Genomic DNA, 21,255 nt, shown 5'->3' on the forward strand with positions numbered 1-21,255 from the left:
AACATGTCATCAGTATTCCTCCCTCCCAAGCCCGCCCTGGAAGAGATGGTGATGTGTCAGGTTGGATATAATGAGGCAACTTCAGTGTAGAATGACAGAAGAGCAGGTGTGCCCCGGTCCCTGATGTTCTTGGATAAATACACACATCTGCAACCTGAAAAGCCCAGGCAACAGTTTAAGGACCTGCATCATCCATAAAACGGGTAGGGATTATAGGCATCCATAGCTATGTTTAGTCAGAAGGAAACTAATATATTTAAAAGAGAAAGAAGGGAAACGCGAAAAAGATCTCATCCTTGTGGTAGGCTCTTTCAGTATGCTGCAAGCAGTGAAGCTGCCCTTCGGAGACAGTTGTACGCGCTCTGTCTGGCACAGAGGTATATCCAGACAAGAGGGAGGGAGCAGCTCATCGGGAGGAGGACACAGAGCCTGGTGCTGCGTGCCACCACACCGCGCCACAGCCTGCCACAGCCCCCAGGACTGCAGCTGCAGGGATCATCCATCATCTGCCTTGGTTGCCCCCAGGACTCTGGCATTTCCCAAGTGGCATTTTTGTGACGTCAGGCAGATGTTTGTGGGGCTGAGCTCCTTCCTCCTGAAGGGAGAAGGTTCAGGTCTCAGTCTCCACTCTGATACCTTCAAACTGTATTTTAAAGTTTGCTTTCTGTAAACCAAAAGTTACGTTGGTTTTTTTTGGTTTTTTTTTATTAAATACTCTTTCCTAAATACGTTTTTAGAAGCAGACAGAAGTATTTATCGAGTAGTACGCACAAGAAACAGTCAGTACAGCGTAAGGGCATATTCCAAACCCCACTGAAATCAATTATAAAACTCCTGGTGACTTCAATAGGCCTTGGACCAGATGTTAATGGGAGATGACATTACGCAGAGTACCTGCTTAGACATTAACTATCATGTTTAAGCAGGTGCTATGCCTTCCTTCTAGCTGGTATTAAAGTTCTGGAGAGCATGCATTTTATTGACAAAAGGTTTATTCCTTAAGAGGCTGGTTCATTTTAAAGTTTGGATGTTGCGCTTGTCAAGTACAGATAAAAATGATTGTTGCTGTTGTGATATATTATTACACTGTCCTACACAGAACTACATAATCAGCCCCTTTCTAAATTGGCATGTTTATTGGCAGTAACAATAACGGGTTGGCAGGGCACAGAGATGTTATTGAGCAGAGTGCTGGTACGCTGGCTTAAAAATCTGGATCAAAGAAATATTGGTGGGGGAGAATAAGAGTACCCTGAATTATAATGTTAGCTTTTAGACCAAAGGGAGCAAAAGCTTATTGCAACTCGCCTGCTGTCGTGTGTGACAGCAGATCTCTTGTAATTTCTTTTATGCTTCTTACAGTACAGCAAAGAATATATACATTGGACCAGTTATCTTCAGTCATCCTGTTTCTAATTTAAGATGATGGCCTCTGGTCCTTCCATGATAAGGGTGAGCTGGGGTTTGCATCGTTCAGCCTCGAGCTTTCTTGAGCAAGGGGGAGATTACAACATGCCTCAGCACACTGTAACTGCACTTGTTGACTGGTTTTGCGACCCCCAGTAAGAGCTGTGCGGCTCAGCAAGTGGTGTAGGTCTGCTCCTTTGCCTGCTGGCATGACAGGGGCTGGTAAAAATCTGTAATCTGTGTGGGTTTGGGGTTTTTTCCTCCTTCCTGTTTATGCCACGTTCTCTGGGGCTCTGCAGAGGGTGCGCTACTGGAAGCGCAGTGCTTCACCTTGCAGTCTCCAAGGGTAACCCGATGGTTTAGCACAATTTTCGAATGCGTTGCCAAGTGTAGTAAGTATCAGGTGGTACTTCCTCTTGACTCCATCCAATTGTACAAAATACAGTACTTAGGAGCCCTGTAATGGACAGCGGCCAGAAAGTGGACGCTGATACTCGTCTGATGAGCTCTCTGCTGAAAACGGAGCTACTTTCACGTTGCTGCTCGCTCCCCTATGGTCCCATACGACACCAGCAGGATGCTGCGCTCGCAGAGGCATAAGCTCTTTAGGCTTAAAGGGGATTACTTTAAGATTAAATGCGATGACTCCTTCCTGCTACTTACAAAATAGATCTGGAGGGTGTGTGGGGGGAAACCACCATTGCTTAAAATGCTACCTTCCCCTTGCACGCTCAGTGCTGAGGGCTTGCAACCTAATGGTTTGCCTTGGCAGGGTTTCCCCTCCCCTGCTGCTTCTCCCCCTGCAGCTGCTCATTTTGGAGCCCGTGTGGCTGCACACGTTGTTAAAAACCACAGCTGCTCTGCATCCATTGTAAGCTTTAGCTATTGATTTAGATCCTTCAATTTTTATGTGTTGAAAGAGAAAATGGTTGTTTAAAAAGGCATTTGTGTGGGACTGGGATTCAGCCAGGGTGTCGAGGCGGAACGGCCTCAACTTCTCTGCACGGCAGATGTGCCACAGTGCTCAAAGTGGCTCCCAGGCTCTGGTCCTTGTTTTATTGCAACAGACTCAAATTAATAAGCTAGAATAAGAGAAATACTTTCTGAGAGAATACACAAATCTGTTGGGTCTGGCAGATTTAAATAAAAAGATATGAAAACAAATCTTTCCCCATCTCCAGTGGGTCCTTGAAAGGCTGGACCTTTCTTCTAGCTTTGCTTTTGGCTACAGCTGCTGAGAAAAGCTGGTGTTGGTGGTTTTGTAAGTTGGAATAACCGCCCACGCTGCCCTCTGGAGCTGCAGGCACTTCTCATCATCATCTCTTTTGGGTCTCCTGTGGCCATGCTCCTCCAGGCGCACACCCTGCTCCTGTCAGAGATGTACAAATCCATACTTACCCTGAAAGCTCTGTGCTTGGCGATGTCTCTCTCCTACTTGGCATGTGTTACAGTCCACAAGCTTGCTGTGCTTGGATGTGGTTGGCCGCCGCGGGGAACAGCCTGCTCCCCATCACTGAAAGGATCCAGCCGGTACCTGGGAGCAGCTTCTGCTGTGCAGCCTCACCCTTTCTAGCAGAGGCTGGTAGATGCAACATTTACAGAACAAGCAGGGGAAGCACAAGAAATAGTGCTCCTGCCCATTATATAACTTTAAATGTGCTTTTTAGCTCTTCAGCATTTATTTAAAAACTTGGAGGGATTTTTAACATTAATGACACTTCTTGTGCATCATGCCCCTGTGCTTTCTTGTCAAGCAGTTAAACGCTGCAGACTTCACAGAGCTTTTCACAGGTTGGTATGTGTTGTCGACATTCTGGTAGTGAGTGAGGAAGATATGGAATATAGAACCGAGAGGGCTTAGGATCGCTTTCAAGGATTCCTGCTTCTCAGGAACTGTATTGGATGTGCCCTGCTGAAAGGCTGTGTTCGCTCAGGGTGATTTGAATGATGTTTTCTGGGAGCTCTCCCAGGGTTTATTGTGGTTGCTTTATTTAAATTGCTTGTACTGTTATGGTCCTGCACCCCTGAAAGTCCCATGAGGATTTGCCCACTGTCTTTAGAGGTGTGGAGTAGGACATGAATAGCTGACATAAAGAGGAATGCTAACATGCTCTCTCAACAGCTGCAACACTGTGTTTTATATGATAATCCAACACAGAAATATTTTTCCATGTAGGTAACTGGGAGGTCAAAGCAGTAATACAGTTTTCTCTCCATTTTTCTCCCCATCTCACACTTACCCTTGAAAGGCATGTTCTAGAAAGCATACCTGGGCAATCAGAGAATCAAGTAAGTATGCTCTAAATCATGGCGCTGGAGGCTTTTTAAGTTAAACCCCAGAAATCTGGGGCTCTATGCTTTGCAACAGATTTTCTGTGCAATCTTAGATGAGGTTATTTAACAAACCCCTCTTTTGCAAATGGAAAAATCTGCTTACAGAGACAGCTGGGAGCAGTTTTTTCGGTTGAAATCTCTGCGCCATGGTAAGCACTGGCAGATAGAGGTGCAGCATTTTCAATATCTTTGAAAATTTTGGTTGCATACAGTAAATATCGATGCTACAAAGAAATATATGCTATTTTCATACCAGAAATGGTATTTTGAAATTAATATTGCCTGATCAGATTTACTGTGAATTTTATTATAGTAGGTTGAATTATGAGTGTGGCAATAAACTGCAAAATACATTTGAGTTCTCTTAAATCTGTAAGAAGAATGAAAGACGTGCCAATTGATATCAAAGTAAGTGTTCAAGTTGTTCCTGATTTTAATTAATGGAACTATTTGCTGCAAATTATTTGTGCTGTTTAGAGGTAGAATTAGAGGTCTCTGTCTAAAAGTAGAGATACACCTGCATATACTGAGTTTAGTTCTAGTGTGTATATTGCCAGCTACAGAAATGCAGACGGGGACCACTACACTTATTCCAAGGATGGGATGAGGTACGGATCAGAAGCAGGTTTCACACATGGGTTAAGGCAGGGAGTAAGGAAAGGAACTGTTGCAGGAGCGGGCTGGAAATTAGGACCATGCGTGGCAACCAGTTAGCTGAGGGGAATGTGCTGGAGCTTGTAGGTCCTTGCTGTTAATTGCTGGTAGTTAACCACCAGTCGGGGATTGCCTGGTATGCAAGGCTTAGCTTCAAGATCCAATCTGTTTAAAACGCGCAGCTTCTGAAAGTATATATAAACTCGTGCTTCTGTACAATAAATCGACGTTTGCTTGTATCAAGCTGTGTCCCGTCTCTCCATCGCAGCAAACTGTCATCTCCACCTACCCATTTCTCCATGCTGAATATAACCGTTATGTCCTTCAGGAGAGCTGCTGACTTGTGGGATGCATGTTGAGCATTAGCAGCTGAATTATAATTCGGACAGCCTATGCAGGCCAGTGATGCAATTTATGTTGCATCCACACTGGAATCCTCTTGTGCCTAATAGTTGGGAGTTTATAGTGTGCAGGTTTAGCAGCAGTTATGCGTGCAACGTAAGATTCAGCGTGCACCTTTGTACAAAGTATGTTTTGTATGCGTTGCTGAATTTGCAGCTGACTCTTACACTATGGGAAATTTATGGCACGGCAAAGCTTGTCTCATGTTTGGAAATCTGGCGCTTGAGTGTTAATACTGCAGGGCCAGCTTTTTGGATGTAGGATGGAACACGTGTTTTCTAATTTATTGTGCTTTCTAATTCTACATATGATCTGTCATATATTCAGTGCCAGTGCACTCACTTGGCAGTCTTGGCTTTGAGCTGCAGCACAATATTAGTGAAATGCGGTCGAAGTCTCCTTAGGGAGGCTGTTTGTATATCACTGCATGTACAAACAGCACTACTGGTAACTATAAAAAAGAATTCAAGAAAGCTAAAAGTGGTTGTATTTTAGAAGGTGGCATCTCGTGTGTAGTTAGAACACTACATTCAATTCCCTTCTTGTTTACCCCAGGTATTGCTCCTTATCTGGAACCAGAAAGACGCAGAAATAGATCCCTTGGCTCCTTGCTTTCCTAATAAAAGAAATTCTTCAGGAAAATCTGATTCTTTGCAGAACGGAAATTCTGCTCTTTGTAAAGATTGGTCCTAACAAAGTGAAATAACATCATACGTGAATAAAAGGTGCATCCAGCTCTCATTAGGAGAACAGTTACTGCTCAGAGATTTCCATTATGGTCTCTAGATATGCATTCTCACTGAATGTAGCTTTCATGGGATTTATTTTGGTTTTGTGTAGCCCATTGTTTCACTATAACCCTGTAGGCGAGGTGTTGCAGTGATTGATGTTAGCTGCTTGACTTGCAAGTGACTTCTGGAAAAGCTTGTGAGTCTGTGAACTCCTGTGTTTTTGCAACTTGAAGACAAAGTGTCTTCTAATCACATCGCAGAGAAGCCCCTTTGCAATACAGAGAAAACTATCAAAACCAGGGTTTGACTATCATTCACTTGCAGATTTTCACTAGACCCAATAAATAATGTGGAGTATGGGTGCTTCAAAAATAATTAGTATGTGTTCGGTTAATTACTTGTCACTCTGGCTTTATTTTGGATGAAGAAATAAAAAAACCCCTTTCACGTACGACTTCTCGGCTCCAGTCAATCAAGAGTTGTAAGGAAGCACATTAGAGCTACTGTTATTACAAGATATGTAGTTGCTTAGTTTTTAATTAGGAAAGGTATGTGGAATGCACAAGTATAATTACATGGGTTTTTTTTTTATTTATATATAAATCAACAATTACCGGAATAAAATGTTACAGACACACAGGACCCTTACTTATAAGCATAAATTTCCAGTGATGCCGATGCAAATGCAAAGCTTTAGACCCTCTCAGTATCCAGCTTTACCTGGCTTTTAATGTTGTCTTAATTATGAAACTTGAACTGGCATGTGATGAAGATCCATACAGTAAGCATCATAGGAGAAGTGATTGAGAAGCTTCATGGGCATTTTGTTTTGGTTTTTTTTTTTATAGGTTTTATTTGGGGCAGGAGTTCTTAAAATCAAATAGGACTTGAAAGCTTGGTGTATGCTTCATAGTTACTTGAGTTGAAGACTTCACTTGATAGAAAGTCTTGTGTTGGTATTGTAGGTAGATACTAACTTCTTCTGAGATGTTTTGAGGGGTGGTCTGTGCTGGACATTCCTGTGAGGGGGGCGCTGGGAGCATGTGAGAAACACAAACTGAATGGTACAGCGAAGCTACTGAAAGATAAGCTGATCAAGATGCCCACACTGCTAGCGTAACGGTTTTGGGTTTTTTTGTGTGTGTGTGTGTGTTGGTTTTTTTTTTCCAAACGATGATAAAGATACCAGAAAATGGCAGACTCTGTAGAAATATATAGAAATATATTTGTATGTGTGCCTATGATGCTGGCCAATAGCCAGACACTTGGAATAGCGTGTTAGGTACAGGAATTTCCATGGCTTTTCTTCCCTCTCCCTGTCCCCCTTGTGCCTTCCAATAAATTCCTGAAGAAACTGCCTTTTACCTGCATGTCTGAGAGAGACGGGCACTTTGTACTGGGGCGGGGGGGGGGAAGGAGAATTAGTTCACTGCCTCTGGAAAGCTGATACTCTGCAGCTTAAGTCTAAGTTGTCTTAATGGGTTTATACGGCTGGATAGCAGGCATTCTGCTCCATGACAGCTCTGCTTCTGGAACCTGCCAGACGGGCCTAATGGAAATGGATGTGAAATTTCGTGATTTTTAAACTGTGACGCTGAGAGACAGCACTCTCGAGGTAAAATCCTCCAAAAGAACTGCAACTGCAGAACAGTTGCAGGGTAAGGAAATTTGTCATAGAACCACTAGGAAACTACATGGCTCGTGACTGGCAGAAGACAAGGTAAAAACAGCCTGAAGCTTCCAGCAGTCAGGAGCAGAATTTCCCAGTTCAGAGGTGAATCTAAAGTCCTTTTTCTGTGTGTGGTTTATCTTTGTAAAGGTCTGGTCATATTGATGTGCGAAGAAGCCTATTAAAAGGCCAAGTTCAATGCCCACAGCCCTTGTAGTAAACAGTGACAAATCCTTTGTTTCAATTTCTAATTTTTATTTTTGTTTTTCCCCTTAAGAGAAGATGACAGTGTCTTTCCTTCATTTACCTGCTGTTTGAGAACTTCAGCATGGATATCGCAGATTCCTCCTGACCCTGTCCCAGTGTTGTCCTTCACTTTACGACGCACAGTTTAAGGTATGACAGGGTGTGGATCTGAGCAGTCTAAAGCCTGAAACAGGGACGGGTTTGAGTATCCAAGTTTATACTAAGCTTAGTTGAGTGCAAAGCTGGGCTTACGCACTTGAGCTGCACTACTCAGCTTGGATCATAGGCAGCTGGGGACTGCACTTTGCTCAGCGGCTCCTTTTAGAGCAGAGTTATACATAACTCATATCTTGGCATGTTACACGTGTCATCTTATAGCATGCTCTAAATGTGGAAATCTGCCTGAAAATGGTTGCATATTTCAGTAGGTTTTCTAGTGAACTCTGATATGAAGACCCTCTCATCAAAAACCTTCTCCTTAGACACCAGATGCTGTGAAATCTGTAAAACTGAAGCTGGATTTAGGTGTGCCTGCTCTGTACAGAAGTATAATTTGTGGTATTACTGGGAAGATGAAGAAGGACGATGTCAGGGGGGTGGTTTATGCATCTTTGAGGGTTTTGCAGTTGTAGTAGTGTTCAAAGAGGACTTGCTTGATGCTGGGATTTCAGGGCTGCTGTCTCTGAGATGCCACTGTAATAAATAAGATATTTCGGTGACTTTTGTAGTGCAGTCCCTTTAGAAAGTGATAGATCACACTCCTAATCGATGTTCTCCAGTATTGTTCCATGGCTTGGATATAAATATATGCATATATATATTTCACACCTTCTGAGACTTTTTGCTGTATTTCTAGGAGGTTCTTTACTGAAGTGCATCATGGTGACCTGAGGGCATTTCTGTAGAGGACTTTGATGGCTAGAAGGATCTTTATGCCCTTCAGATTGTGGCTGTAGAACAAGTCTTCTTTCTTTTACATTTTGGCATGTATTTTTTTTCCCCCCATTTGCAAAGAAATCTAAGAAATTGGGTTCTTTATCTCAAATTGAGACTATCCTTGATGCAATCTCAACACTTACTTTTATATGCTCTGCATACTTTAATATGTTTCTGGCTATGAAATAAAATGCATCATCTCAACAAAATAGCTTCTTTTTTACTGCTGTTTCACTCTGCAAAGCATCTTCTGCAATATGTTTAACTTCCCAGTAGCAATTCAGCTCAGCTAATATACTGCAAGTGTAGAACTTGTATTAAATCTGCAAAATGACTGCTCACCCAAAAATAATCTTGCTAAAGAAACTGCTAAAATCTGTTAACATATCCTAATAAAAGGATGTAATTGCTTTAGAAAGTTTTAAAGGAATGCTATGGAACTGTAAAGCATTTAGCAGAATTTATTTTATTGCACTTCTTAGGTGAGCAAGGTATGAGGGCAGTTGCTTTTAAGCTGTAGCTTGAGGAGAGCCTTTCTCCTAAATCTGGTTTTTTAGATTGCAGAAAATAAACAAATTTCAGCAGTGCCTAAGAAAAACATGTAATTAACAAATGTTATAACAAAAGCTATGAAAAATGCATTGCCATATTTGAAAAGGCCTAAAATAAATAGGCAAAAAATCCCGAGCAGTTGCAAAGCTGAAGCTGGAAACGTACCAATTAAGGCATACATGTTTCAAAAGACCTTGGGAAGGAGAAGAGGGAAAACCAACTTAATCCCTAGCAATAACAAGCCACGTTCCAGTACCCAGCCACAGGAATGGGAGCTGTGGCTGAACTGACACACCAGCTGAAGTGAACTTTTTTCTAGATGTCTTTCCTAGTGTAACTGTCCCCTCCGGGGCTACTGTCACTGTCCCACCACGTGCCGGGTGGTGCTTGCCTCTGCCTCTCACTCTCCCATGCTGCCAGGTAGGCAGGAGATGGGAAGGGCAGCCTTGCTCTTGTCCTGGTGTTCCCCCAGCAACCTGTTTTAAGGCTCTGCCTAGAGAAGATGGGCTGCAGTGCTGCACTTTTGGGGACTGCTACTTCCATGGAAATGGCACATCTTTTGTGCTCTTGCTCTGAGGAAGCTGCTTCATGAGACGTGATTAAAAAGGCCGTGCTTACTTAAAAGCACAGATTTGCAGTACTAAAGCTATACAGAAAGAAAACAATGAAAAGCATTAAGATTATATTTAAGAAGGATTCCTTAGCTTGTAAGGCTCTTGCATCCTGGGGAAATATTGGATGTCCTGGAACGACATCCTTCCTGCTTGTGTTCTGAAACATGCCTAACAAGAGGTACGTAGAAAAGTCTCACTGGGTGATGTGCTGCTCTTTAGCCCCAGATAAAAAGGCTTCACTGCTTCTTTCTTCTTTATCTGCCTCCCATTCCTGTGGCTGGGTACTGGAACGTGGCTTGTTATTGCTAGGGATTAAGTTGGTTTTCCCTCTTCTCCTTCCCAAGGTCTTTTGAAACATGTATGCCTTAATTGGTACGTTTCCAGCTTCAGCTTTGCAACTGCTCGGGATTTTTTGCCTATTTATTTTAGGCCTTTTCAAATATGGCAATGCATTTTTCATAGCTTTTGTTATAACATTTGTTAATTACATGTTTTTCTTAGGCACTGCTGAAATTTGTTTATTTTCTGCAATATATATGTTTAAATTACATCTTGGGTTCTCAGTTAATGATGAGGGGGAAAAAACCCTCCTCCACTTTAGAGAACTCTCAGAGGACTTGTCAGATGTGGTGGTGTCTTGTATGTTGGGGTGCTCCTGCATTTGTGTCATGAAAGGAAGAACACACAGCAACACACCGTACCACCAAGGCTGGCTCCCTACGTCAAGCTGGAGACACAGGACAAGAAAGAAGGGATGGGTAATAATTAGTTGGCCAAAAATTGCACATCTAATATTTCCATGGACATGCATGTAAAATATAGTATTAACACAGTCCCAAGACTGCTGGGGTATGGAGGAACAGCATAGCTTCCAGGTTTGCTGGTTCTCCCACTGCACTGGGCATTTTCAGTGAAGAGCCAGCCCAGCCAAGCTGGATCACCGATACCAGGCTTTTCTTGCCAAACAGGCAGAGGATGGTATTTATCCATACCTTGGCAAAAGAATCAAGATGCATGGGCAGGATGATGTGACTGATCATCTTCTGAAGTTGGGAAAATCTAATTGCTAGACAGTAGCTTGATGTTACACCATCAGTAACGATAAGCAGCTGGCTGACACTTGAACACTTTCACTGGCTCCTATTTGAATAGGGAAGAATTTACCTAAATTTCCAGTAGCACTATTTAGCAATGCTATCATGAATGAAGAAATAGGTTTTTTACCTTCACTAAAATTTTTGGTAAATAGAAAATCTTTTCTTCAGTTGACTTTTCTGTGATTCATTTATTTAGCTGTGGCTGCTATATATGTATTTTTTTTATAGGTGCCTGTTGTGAAATTCTGGATGTGCAGCATCTGTAAGACTTGCTGTTGCAATAATTAGCATGAAGCAATGCAGAAAATTGTTGACCAGACTTAATATAATTTCATAATAATAACTGAATTATCAGCATCTCTTGCCTTACAGAGGAAGCTTTGGTTTTAGTTAGTATCACTTAATCCAAGTAAGGCTGTAAAGACAGAAGAAATAATGTGTACATATTCATGTTTTATTTAAAAAGCACATGCATTTTGTATGTTTTCTGCATATAAAACTAGATGACAGAGAAAAGAAACAAGATGCTTCCTCTTTTCAACATCAGGCAGATTGAATCATAGAAGCATAGAATGGTTTGGGTTGGAAGGGACCTTAAAGATCATCATGTTCCAACCCCCTGCCATGGGCAGGGACCCCTCGCACCAGCCCCGGTTGCTCCCAGCCCCGTCCAGCCTGGCCTTGGGCACTGCCAGGGATGGGGCACCCACAGCTTCCCCGGGCAACTTGCGCCAGTGCTTCACTACCCTCACAATAAAGAATTTTTTCCTGATATCTAATCTCAATCTCCCCTCTCTCAGCCTAAAGCCATTCCCCCTTGCCCTATCGCTACATGCCCTTGTCAGACCCCCCCCAGCTTTCCTGTCGGCCCCGTTAGGTGCTGGAAGCTGCTGCAAGGTCTCCCTGGGGCCACCTCTTCTCCAGGCTGAGCAACCCCAACTCTCTCAGCCTGTCCCCACAGGAGAGGGGCTCCAGCCCTCCCATCATCTTTGTGGCCTCCTCTGGACTCACTCCAACAGGTCCACATCCACCTGATGTTGGGGCCCCCAGAGCTGGACACAGCACTGCAGGTGGGGTCTCACCAGGGTGAGGTAGAGGGGGAGACTCCCCTCCCTCGACCTGCTGGCCATGCTCCTTGCGGCGCAGCCCAGGATTCGGTTGGCTTTGTGGGCTGCAAGGGCACATTGCTGGGCCATGTTGAGCTTCTTGTCAACCAGCAGCCTCAAGTCCTTCTCTTCAGATCTGCCCTCAATCCATTCTTCACCCAGCCTGTCTTTGTGCTTGGGATTGCCCTGAGCCACATGCAGGGCCTTGCACTTGGGCTTGCTGAACTTCATGAGGTTTGCACAGGCCCACCTCTCAAGCCTGTCCAGGTCCCTCCCTTCCCTCCAGTGAGTTGGTTGCACTGCACAGCTTGGTGGTGTTGGCAGCCTTGCTGGGGCTGTGCTCCATCCCACTGTCCATGTCGCAGATAAAGATATGGAACAGCACCGGTCCCAGTATGGACTTGAGGAATGCCACTTGTCACTGGAATCACATAGAAGTTTTTCAGAAGACTGGTATCTCTTAGCTTTGGTTAGCATCTGTGGTATTCTAGAAACCTTCCAGTCACATGGAGGACGCTCTGCTCCTTCACTGGAAATTTTTTAATCCAGATTACGAGGATATACAATGTTTAAAAAATCAACTTGGCAGAATGACTCTTTTGGCCATCTCACAACCTCACTTGAGAGAACATAGAATATAAACTTAAGGGTCTACTTTCATTTTATTGCTGAAAGATTTGAAAATTTTCTGGAGAGTCTTGCAAGTGGTTATTCACTGTTCTGGCTCAGGAATGAACCTTCAGTGATGGAGCCTAGTGAAAGAAGGGAAAGAAGCTTGTTAGGCATGTGGTGTATTTTTTCCAGTTTTCTGCTTCCAAGTACATTGTTGGTTCATCTGACCCTCCATCTGTGAACTGCTTGGCATGGGGTATTTCCATTAATGTAGACTCAAGAGGAGGGAAAAAACAGATTTGATCCTCCTACACGCTGTGACATGTTTGCCCTAAGGCAATATTCACCCCCCTACCCCCGGCGCTATGAGAAAGAATGAAAGGCAAGATGCTGGTGTGTGTGCGGCAGTGGAGGTGGTGATATTTGAGTTGGTGGTGGAGTCATCAACACATACCTCTAAGTATCTGCTGATCCTAAAGCGTGTTGTTCACCTGCAAAGCTGTTGCTGGTGGGCAAGTCCGTAAGTGCGTCGGCAGCGCCGTTTGGTGGGAGGGACCGTGAGCAGGAGTGGCCTGCCTTCCCAGTGCGTGTGACTGTCCCTGGCCATCTGCTCCATGGTGCGAGAGAGTTGTCAACCGTTGCAGTAAAATCGGTGGTTTACATGACAAGTAAAATTGTCATGGTTTTAAACAACAGGCGGTGTTCCTTTGCTTTCAGTTTTCTTCCAAACAAATTATTTTGTGGCTATTTGAATTACAGACTTAAAATATTTTCCAGTAACCTGTAAAAACCCAGAAGCTCTATTAGGAGGGGGGAAAAAAAAGCTGTGAGAAACTACAATCCCCCCTGACTAAATGCAGACATCCTGAAATAAACAAGGAAGGAAAAAACCCCCAGTCAAATCTATTGCAGAAATGTAGAGCACTGTAAATAATCTCAGACCGATACAGCTATACTAGAATAAACTTATCCCAACTCAATCCACTAATCCATACTTATTCATGTAACAAATAGAGTTCACAAACTCAGATTTAATTTGTAGCTTGTGGCCCAAATGCATATGAAAAAGCTGCTAAGTTATCTTATATAAAAATTCCATTATTTCATACATTTTCATCAGAAGTAATTAATAGTATTTCCCGCCCTATTTTCTTTTACTGTAAAGCAAACAAAACTATTCTCAGACTCATTCCTATTTAAAGTTTTGCAGAAGTACAGACGTTCCAACTGAATTACAATTTCTATTTAAACCATGGGATAAAGAATCAAATTTATATACAAGTTGACTGGATTTCATAGACAAATATTACTGTTTAGGCTGAACGTCATCATTGCAGCACCATGTAACCATCTCAAAAAATGTCCGTTTTTGCAGGACAGAATATTTTCTGCAACTTGCTGAGGTGTAACACACCGTACACATCTACCTGCTCACATCAGACTGCCCTTGCTGGTGGTGGAGCCGAGCTGCTTTTCTGGTTAAGCGGCTACAGAAGAGGGATGAAGCAAGTTTCAGAGAATATTAACACCGCTGCTTTTAGCTCCTGGTCTCCAGTCAGATAATTACTGACCTTTGTCGTTAAAACTGGGAGAATGTATGATCCCTTTGACTCCGTTTTTGTATTTTTGTTTCTCATTTGTATTGAAATGTCAGATATCTGCAAAAGGTATTGTGCTAATAATTAATTGCATCATGCAGAAAGCAGCCATGGCTATGCAGCCTTTTCAGGAAAAAAAAAAAAATGTTTATTCCAGCTGTGTTCTCCAGAGCAGTGTTTCAAAATTAGTACCGGAATTGTTTTGTTTTTTTATTCCAGATTTCATATATTTAATTGTCTTTTATTAGTCCTTGTTTCTGTTTGTTTATTTTCCCTTTCTCTTGCTTTCAATTATTTTTCTTGTCAGTAGTTTCAGCTTTCAAAATTGTTTAATGCAAGCTAAATTATCCAAATCATATGAAGATTTAGAACTTTGAATTAAACCCCATAATTTATCCATTGCGAATTTTTGCCACATTACTTAAAATTTGTGAACAGAAAGAATCAAAGATGTATGAAATCACACAGTTCTGGTTTCATTAATATATCACTACTGGAAATAAGCGTGTCAGTATATATAGCATACAGCTTGGAGTATTGATGTACGTATTGATGTATATGTTAGCATACTTGGGGACTGATCAGACTCTGGATTAAAAAAGGCTGACCCACGATTAATAAATTGGTACACCTTTTCAGCTAAACTCAGTCTCTTAGAAATGTACTGGGGAAATGAAGAGATCAGCAGATACCATGTGAACGAGGATTGTGGGAAATATCTTTCCAGGACCCTGACAGCATCACTGCATATAAGGTTCATTAGGGGGAGGTATCTAAAAGCCGGTATTGTATAGCAACATTCATTTGGATTTTGACATATAAATAGTGGTCTACATCAACACTGAAGTTTGGGATTCATCTGCTCTACCTAAGGTAGCGGCAAGTTAGACATCTATATCCAGAACTTATTTTTCTGTGTCTCTTGTTTCATTCTTGGGAAGAAATAGGGACTTCTTCGTGGCTGATTCCATCCTAGGATATAGGTGCCCGAGACTGGCTGGGTGAGATGCAGTGGTAATCTTGCCTTCCTCAGTTTTTGGCTGCTTAACTTGAAAATGAAGCCCCTGTGAGCTGTCAAAGGAGAAGACAGGCAGTCCTTCCTAAAATGTTAGACCTCTGTAAGACAGCTTGCACAGAGCACCCAAGTGTGAGAGTATTTGCTTCAGTTTTGAGTGTGATGTGGCGAGGAGTACGTGCAAGATAAGGAATACACGCATACTGCTATACATAGACAGTCAAGAGAATTTTATAGCTAGAATCTAAACGCTAAGAGAAAACCAAGCCTGCGTGTTGTCACCTGGGAAGGGCCATGTTTTTCAGATTTTGTCTGGTTTTGTCTACTGTGCTTCATGTCTGTGTAGGGATAAAGTGTCTTGCATCGCTGCTGCTGCCGCGCTTCCCCTTTCAGCTTTTGTCATCTCTGCCCTTCTGCAATAAACACGTAACCACTTTTTGTCACATTTATTATGCTTCTAGCACTTCTTTTTCTTCCTCTGCTGCTAACATTTCCATCTGTGTAGTATCACACACAAAAAACCTGGGAGGCATCAGATAAAGTAGTCTGCAGAGATTATCTCAATTCGTCGTGAACATACAGGGTCTGATTCTGACATCCTCTTTAGGCAGTTCCTCCACTGCACTGACTGTCCTCTCCAATAAACAAGACAATGGAAAATTATTAAGAATGAAAGAGTCTGGCCCATCATGACTCAGCTTGATTAGTCAGTTAAAATAATTAGCTTACAGGAGGTGATGTAAAGAGAAATTTGGTGGCATGCCTTGTTAGAACGACTAAGGTGGGAACACCTGAAGCAGCGTGGAGACTCTGCTGATGTGTAGAGATAGATACTTCGAGCTTTCCTGCCATGAATATATGCATGTACCCATGCTTCGCTAACCTGTACGAATTACAGGGCTTGTGTGTGTGCACACAAGCACCAATACTTGTAAAAGGCATAAAGTTGAGGCTACAGAAGTCTGCATACACATACTTTTGAGGCCAGTAAAAGATTGGCTGGGAATTTATTTCATGAACTATTGATTTCCGGGGTGCCTGTCTCCTGTCGGCCACTGGTGATGCTTAAGGGGCTCTGGGGATCCTGAGTCACAGCTGATATTCGCTGGCTGCAGCTGGCTTTTGCAGAGCATGGGTTTGTTGCTCAGACAACTTCTTTTAGGCTTTCTCATGGGTTGGAAATGTAGAACTTGCACTAGAGATCAGCAAGTATACAACAGTACAGGTAACTGAGCTGCTCAGATCCCAAGCATTCAATTATTTTGCTGCATTGTATCATACCAGCATTGGCTATTAATAATATATTATGCACCTGATGGGTATCTCTTAATTAGGTCATTTATATATTGAGATGCTGACCAGATGGTCAAATGCCAATCATTACTAAGACCGTGTGTTCAGACCATATAATTTTGAATGTCATGTTTGGAAGTTTTCTGAGTTGCAAGTGTCATGGTGTAAAATTGTTTCTGCCTCTGACACAGGTCAAATGATAGCCACATCATCAACCGCATTCCATCCACAGATGGAGCTGAGTGGTGTATGTAGTTGGCTGCTAATCTGCGAGTGATGGAGGAGGTGACAGAGGCTACAACAGGGGTTTATTACAGTGTTTTCAGCTGTGTCAATAAGGATCACAGCTAAGACAAACGTGCTTTTCAAGGCTGCAAAGCTGATGTGTGATAGGAGAGAGGTGTTGATCTTTGCTTGATCTCCACTGGCCTCTCTTTGCCTTTACAGCTCTGTGTAGGCTACGGAGAGCTTTGTGAAACCCAGGTTTCAAGTGGCATAAATTGGTTTTACGACTCTGACCTCTGCTGAACTATGGAGCAACTGCTGGAACGATCTGGATCCTTAACTGGTGCAATTTGGCATGTACAGGTAAGCTTGACAGAGAAACTCAGCTGCATTCCAAGTGTTTCTACATACCCATAAGCATGTGCGTGCAGGTATGCACACAAGCATGGAATGATTTTGAGTTGATACATATTTTCTATTTATTCACAAAGCAAGGGAATTTAGCCCTATTCAGGCAGCTTATTACTTTCTTGTATTGCTGTATTCATGTTCTAAGTGACGGCAGATGAGGGCTGATTTCCTAATGTGCAGTTTGACTCAGTTAAGCTTACTTTTCAGAGCTAATTCATCTATTAGTGGCAAATTGAATTTTTCCTGCTTTGACATGCTTCAAAATACATTTTTCATACACTCCCCCGTAGCTGAAGATAAGACACGCAGAACAAGTGAATTGAGATGGAAAGCATTTACCTTTTTTTCTCTTTGTCACTGGCTGCAAGATATGATCCTACAGCAGCTGTCTCATCATCAGAACATTTGTTTCCCATTGAGATTTCTATTGACCTCCACCGAAGCTTTGTTTACAGTGAGAGCAATGAGCTTTCAGCATGTTGTTTGGTTCCACCATATGGGACAGGTCCTGCAAACAAAGAAGATTGCTTAGGTCTCAGACCTGAGCAGGGAAGGCATTAATGCCAGCACAGCGCCAAATGCTAAAAGCAATGGGATACTTTATGCTTTGGAAGGATCCCATTTTGTGAATTTACTGCATGGGCTCCCTGTTTATTTCGTTTTCCTTTCTTGTGTTGTTGTAGCATTTTATTTCTCTGTGCAGCTTTCCTTCTCACAGCAAAATTCCTTTGTGAGGATCAGACAGCTGCTGTCAGATTTCTCTTTCTGCAGCTGATTTTTATTCAATGAAGAGCAGGTTTTGAGTGAGGCTACGCAGTCCTATGGTAGAAAAACTGACACTGGCAGGGATTGCTGTTGTGTTGTAAGCCTTGGTGATGGGCTTGAGAAGGGTTAGATCCAGGCTGACCTGGTTTCACACGGTTCCACTGCCTTGGCTGTATGGTTTGTAGCAATTAAAGTTTTTATGATCTTGGTATGATGTCAGTGTGCTTTACAGGCAAAATATGTGAAATCTTGTGTCCAGATCAGAGCTTCTGGCTAAAATGAGCTTCAGAGGCAGTGAGCAGAGACCTTATTGACCCTACTAGCTGTTGAATCAAGCCTTTGCCCCCCAGCCTTGAGTCAAATCTGCTCCTCTATCTCCTCATCCCACCCCACACCCTCCCAGTGCCCCACAGCAGGGCACTGCTGGTTTAAAGGGAAGGTAAAACTGGCAATGGAGTGATGGGAAGGTACAAAGGCATTGCAGTGCCCCTTTGGTAACAGCCAGAAGAAACGCGAGTTGGGGGGTTTACAGCCTGGTCTGCAGTTACTCACCGTTTTGCCCGGGGAGACCAGTAATTAGTGCTAATATAACCCAAGCCTTGGGCAGCGGTGCCTCAGTGGCCATGGCCACTCTCTCGGGCAGATGCTGACCCATGGCATCCCCTCACCCACTCTTCATGTTGCCTGGCCCTGGAGAGAGATGTAACATCCAGCAGGATTTGGGCTTTCCACCTGCCTTCCAGTGCCGTCTCGTCAAACCCATCCCCAAAGGCATTTTGGCTACATTTATGCACCTTGCATGGGGCAGGTAATGTAACCCTGAGCTCGCTGGCAGCCCACGGGGGGCTGCTGGGGGGTGCCTGTGCTGTGCTGCGTGACACAGGGAAATGAAGAGTGCTTTACACCTCCCACGCCTTATGGAGATTACTGCAGGGGGTAACTTGTGGCTTTAGTTGGTGAAGGAGCTCCAGGGACTGTGACGAGGTGGCAAAACTGTGGTGCCCACAGGGCTCCCGAGGGACCCTGCAGCTTGGGAGAGGTCAGTGCAGCTCCTGTACAGAACACGTCAACAAACCTTTCACAGTGGATAAAATTAGCAGATAACTAGTGAATGTGATGTATTGGGAAACTGCTGCTGTGGCTCTTTCAAAGGGACATAATGCCTCACAAATGGCCAGGCTTTCTCTGGAAGAAAAAAAGATAAATAGTTGGTGAATCAGGTGATGAGCTAGATAAAATTATTGAACAGACTAGAAGCTGTTAAAAAAATTAAACCATCATCTGGGAAATCTTCTCATGGATTAATAACTTACTAGGAAGGAACGATTGCTTTGTACTACTTCTGACTTTTCTGGTTTTCTGCTCTCTGTCTTGCTCCAGCAATGGCTAGAGGTATGTGCTGTGATGAATAGCCAGATTTTTTGGGTCTAATGTAATACATCCATTCTTACAATTTTGGTATCTGCAACATTTGAAATCTTGCCATTTTAAATCATGTCTTATTTTCATCAAAATGTGATACTTCTAATCGGTGGAAATATTTTTCCCCTCGACAGAAGTAAATTATTTGTTTGGTGAAGAGAAAAAAGTGATTTACTGTCTTAAATTAAGCGTGATAGGTAGAGAAAGCTTAACTTTAATTAAGGAGTGCTCTTTCACTGAGAGACTAGTTAAGAAATGAAACTTTTTACTGGAGAAACTGAAAAGACACCAGCAATAGTAATTAATATCATGTCAGTTGGAACATCACATTGAAGCAGAAATAAGTAAGATTAAGACATTTAGGGCACTGTTAATGATTTCAAGCTACTGGCAATTTTTTATGAGCATCATTGTAACTTTTTTGAGGGTAATTTAAAAGTATCTAATGATCTAAATGGTTTGCAATTCTGAGGTTTAGTGTACATTACCACTGTTATTTGAAGAGCTTTTCAAAGATGTTGTCAGGTCTGGTTTGAGCGTTGTTTTAGTATAAGAATAATTTCTGATCCCTATTGTTAAGAAATAACCGTTGTATTTTTAAAAGCCATGTTGAAGGTTTTAAAATAGGTTAGGAAGCCGTCTGTACTTTTTTTTTTTTTTTTTTTTTTATCCCCAGAAAGGTTGTAATAACCTCTAACCTAGCTGAGGAGACTAATGAATTAGAAGTGTAACAGCTGAATGTGCCATGTGGGTGGATGCCTGGTGCTTGCGCTGGTGGTAATCCCTGCGGGGACTAATTTATTTCAGAAGTGGCAGCTAGCTAAGGAAGCTGACTGACTAGAATTTACTTCAAGAATTTGCTTTTGCTTCCCTTGAATGTGTTCTATCAAGTGCTAAAACGAAGGTTGAGAAGTGTTAACAGGACATTGCTAACGCGAAAGCTCTGTCGGGGGGAGCAGGATGGTTGTAAGGACTGGGGTATTTGCAATGTGAAATAGAAAACAACCTTAAAGCCGACTGTACTAAACTTACTGCTGAGTATTTACTGTCTGAATTCCTTCAATATGAGCAGGTGTAACTGATCCTGACTGGGGCTCCATTTACTCGAGCACTCCTGCTTTGTTAGGAGCACAGTTTCAAGGGCCGGTAGTGGAGGTGGATGCGCCATTCCCACAGTGAGCTTGATGTGCTGTCAAAATCCATCTAGGCTTCGCGGTGAGCAAGGTTCCGAAGCCTGGTGCTGAGATCCAGTTGTGAGTGAGATGCCAGGCAGTGTTTCTGCAGCCCCCCCGATGGCATACGTGGAAAGGACCTGTCCTGTGAACATATGGAGTTTTAGGCCAGAAGCCAACAAAGCTTCATGTGCAAAGAGGAGTTGTGCCGCCTGTTTTAGAGTCAAAACCCACATGCCCACGGCAAATGTCCTTTCTTGCTTAAATCCGAGAGTGCGTCGGTATGGCCAGCACCTCTGTGGTGGAGTTATGTTAGATGAAGAGAGGGCGTCCAAGGGATGTCCCCGCACTGACTGACGCAGTATGTACAGCAGGTCACAGGGGGCACTTCTGAAATGAAAGCCGTCATCCTGTATGGCGAGTAGACGCTCACCTTGAACTCAAAGAAAAATAGTTTTAATTAAACAAATCAAACTTTTTCTATAGAAGCTTCAATTTGTCAATGATATTTCTATTCCAGTTCAGGTTTTCCAGTCCCACTGCCTTGGACACATGCATTAGCTTTTCCAGAGCAGCAGAGCAAACCCTGAGGGTTGAAGGCAGCTTGCATGGAGAGGTGAGGTATTTCTATTTTCTCTGATAATATGGCAGTGCAGCAATTCTTGATATATACTGGAAAAGATTAATGTCTGCTATCGAATACAACCATAGCAGATGTAGTTAGTCCCTCTCCTGCTTCCTTTCTTCTCAATATATAGGGAAGAACCTGGTCTAGAGGGATTATATTTTTATCTGTGGATTCGTTTTCTTTTTTTTCAGTTCATGAAGTAACGATGACAGTAGTTGATTGTATGAAATAAACATTGAGGATCATTGTTGGATTATTGAGGGAAGTGTTTTATGGAGATACTTTCACATATGTCAAACTTCCTGCGCTCTTGTGGCCCCCATGGGCAAACTAGAAGGTCCTTTCATAAAACTTTGGTGATTTTGG

At 42.8% G+C, this 21,255-nt stretch overlaps 1 long non-coding RNA gene across 1 annotated transcript in view; it reads left to right on the forward strand.

The window, feature by feature from the left end:
• The window catches only part of LOC130157793 (uncharacterized), a 170,233-nt gene extending 153,385 nt beyond the window's left edge, over positions 1 to 16,848 (forward strand). The window contains exons 15-18 of the long non-coding RNA XR_008825043.1: positions 31 to 203; positions 7,475 to 7,593; positions 16,458 to 16,582; positions 16,714 to 16,848. This is a non-coding gene — a long non-coding RNA (uncharacterized LOC130157793). The remainder of the gene's footprint in view (positions 1 to 30; positions 204 to 7,474; positions 7,594 to 16,457; positions 16,583 to 16,713) is intronic.
• Positions 16,849 to 21,255: the final 4,407 nt, after the last annotated feature.

This window comes from Falco biarmicus, chromosome 12, assembly GCF_023638135.1.
Source record: "Falco biarmicus isolate bFalBia1 chromosome 12, bFalBia1.pri, whole genome shotgun sequence".
Classification (NCBI taxonomy): Eukaryota; Metazoa; Chordata; class Aves; order Falconiformes; family Falconidae; genus Falco; species Falco biarmicus.